Source organism: Nannospalax galili, unplaced genomic scaffold (genome assembly GCF_000622305.1).
Source record: "Nannospalax galili isolate Female #2095 unplaced genomic scaffold, S.galili_v1.0 scaffold1299, whole genome shotgun sequence".
NCBI classification, from domain to species: Eukaryota; Metazoa; Chordata; class Mammalia; order Rodentia; family Spalacidae; genus Nannospalax; species Nannospalax galili.
Window position 1 is genome coordinate 1,270,110 of NW_008343660.1, and position 3,290 is coordinate 1,273,399.

Below are 3,290 nucleotides of genomic sequence, written 5' to 3' on the forward strand. Positions count from 1 at the left end.
CCTGTATGCATCTGATTATTACTAGTCATAATCGGTTGCACTTGGACCCTTGGCGCCTGTGTATGTCTATGAAGTCATTGGGTAGATTTCAGTGGTAATGTTTATCACCTCTACTAATTAACATGATGTAAATTTCAATGCTTCCTCCTCAAATATAATATTTTAAAAAATTTGTTGATTTTTTTTGTGTGTATATACCACACATAACATCCCAAACCATCTTATGCAACTATACACCCACTTCCCAGATGGCACCCTCCCGTAGCTTCCCTCCCTCCACTAGAGCCCTTATCCTCTGATATCCCTGTTACTGTCTGCTGTGTTATCGGCACCCTCAGCCATTCCCCACTACTTGTCCATCTGGTGAATCTAGTCAAGCCTATCTAGAGGTCTTTGTTTTAGGAAGGTCAGCTGTTCCTCATCTAGCAGCAATCAGTTGTCAATATTCCTTTAGATAAGATTGGGGTCTGCTGTTCATTTTCACAGTTCTATACTGGGTTACTATCTGGGAGTCCCTTTGGCCACCCTGGCCAACAACTCACATGAAGGTTTCTCCTGTCTGGCATTGTTGCTTGTTATGTAGCCTTTAGCTGTACATATGGACACTTAAAAATTATATTGGCCCCTTTAATCTTTGGTTATACTTTCCTTTAGGGTGTTTAAGGCCATACAGTTGTCCCAGATAAACCAATTCATTTTTACTCTTAAGGTTGTTTAAGGATCTGTTCCTCAGGGGTCACATGGGCTTGGGAGGAGCCCCTGGCTCCTTTCTTTTACCAGTTCCATCTATGTGAAGTTAAGTCAAAGGTCCTACTTGACCATGGCTGGCTTCGCTTGAAAGCATAGAGGAAATGATTCCTCTGTGTTGACCCTCCTCTTTGTAGACTGGACACTGGTTCAAGTCCATCTAGTGGGGTCTCCTTGGCTTCGCTGATCAAGAGGACAGATGACCCACCACCATTATAGGACATTTTGAGAGACGCTCATAGTCCCCTGGAACTAGTCGACCTAGGACGGCTAGGAGCAAAAAGTGTCTTTATGTCCCTCTGACCAAATAATTACAGGCCTCAAAGTATATCTGTTAAACACCCAAGAAGGTTAGTTTCACCAGTCTGGTATTATTAATTACTGTGTGTCATGTAGATATATCTTGGGCAAAGACCAGTTGTTCTCAGATAAATCTTACCTAGACATATTTCTTGATCTGCTATGTATAATTTGTCAGTAGGTTGTAGGAGTAATATCAAAAATGGTAGTGCATTGTTTATCTCTTGCATTGTTTCACCCCTCCATCATGGTTTCCCCAATTAAGGTGCCCCTATTTTCCCCCTTTCTCCCTTAATAATACCCTTTTCTTACAATCCTATCTCTCCTGAGCTCCTTCTTTCCCTTTATCCCCTAGGTTTCTTGTGTACCCTTCCCTCTTCCTTCCCTTTAACCCAATTTTTATCCATATCTCCCTTATTAAGGCCTGTTTCCTACTGTTCTTCTCTTTCAGGGTCTTTCTTTTCCTTTACCTCCCTGTTTCCTTTCCATTATCCTGATTCCTGTAGTTATGTCTGGATACATACTCACTTATCAGGGTTTGGTTCTAGGATCCACATATGAGGGAGAACATATATCGATTTTTTTTCTGAGTCTGTGTTGCTTCACTTAGCATAACATTTTCTAGTTCCAGCCATTTACCTGCAAATTTCATGATTTCATCTTTCTTTACTGCTGAGTAAAACTCCATCGTATATATGAACCACATTTTCATTATGCACTCGTCAATTGAGGGACACTTAGGTTGCTTCCATCTCAGCTACTGTGAAAAGAACAGCAACAAATATGGGTGTACAGGTGTCTCTGCAATAGGATGAGTTCTTTGGGTATATGCCAAGGAGTGGTTTAACTGGGTCAAATGGTAGGTTCATTGTGGGTCTCTCCCTTCTCTCAAGGGCCATTGGCCACCAATCCATGATGACAAAGGGAGCAGAAGTGACAAACAGGGTCAGGACGGCCAGTGAGCATGATGGAAAAGACCTTCTGGGGAGTCATATTCAGTGATACAGCTCCGTTTATTCAGTGAGGGTCAGGGAAAATACAGTGTGGAGGCAGCAGCCATTGCTTCAGCTGATAGGTGCTCATAGTATGCTTTATTTACATGTGGTAGGGGGATCCTATCATCTGACTATAGGGCAATGCCTAATTATCATATAGAAAAAACCTGGAGACAGTTTTATTGCAGGTAACTATGCCAAAGTTCATGTTCCAAATAAGGTCAGGTATCCGTGCTTGGTGGCACTTTCCAGATAAGTCAGGGAGAGAGCAGGAGGCTCCTACTGAGAAAGGAAGTCCTTCCATATAGGGCCAAGCCCCTTAGAGCTATCTGGACATGGTGGACTACAACCTTAGCAGCAGGGTCTCCCAACAGTTCATTAGTAGTTTAAGAGTTCTCCACACTGCTTTCTATAGGGTTTGAATAAGTTTGCAGCCCCACCAGCAGTGGATAAGTGTTCCCCTTTCCCCACATCCTCTCCAACATTTGGTATCATTTGTTCTCTGGATCTTAGCCAGTCTGACTGGGGTAAGATGAAATCTTAAAATGGTTTTAATTTGCATTTCCCTAATTATTAGTGATATTGAACATCTTTTAAGGTGCTTCATAGCCATCTTTACTTCTTTTGAGAACTCTCTGTTCAGCTCCTTAGCCCATTTTTTAATTGGGTTACTTCTTGTCTTGATTCTCTGTTTTTGGGTTCGTTATATATTCTGGATATTAAACCTCTGTCAGATGTGTCGCTGGTGAAGATTTTCTCCCATTCTGTGAATCTTCTGTTCACTTCCCTGGTTGCCTCCTTTGTTGTACAGACACGTTTTAGTTTAATGGGGTCCCATTTGGTATTTCTTGCCCTTGTTTCCTGAGCAATTGATGTCTGATTTTGAAAATCCTTTCCTACACCTATATCTTGGGGGTTTTTTGCTAATGTTTTCTCCTAATGGTTTCAGTTTCAGGCTTTACATTGAGGTCTTTGATCCATTTGGAACTGACTTTTATGCAAGCTGAAAGATAGGGTTTTAGCTTCATTCTTCTACAGGTGGAGATCCAGTTTTGCCAGCACCATTTGCTGAACATGCTGTCTTTCCTCCAGTGAATATTCTTGGCCCCTTTGTTAAATATCAGGTGGCTGAAATTGCATTTACTCATATTTGGGTCTTCAGTTTTGTTCCATTGATGTATGAGTCTATTTCTGTGCCAGTACCATGTTGTGTTTATGACTATAGCTCTGTAATACAGCTTGAAATCT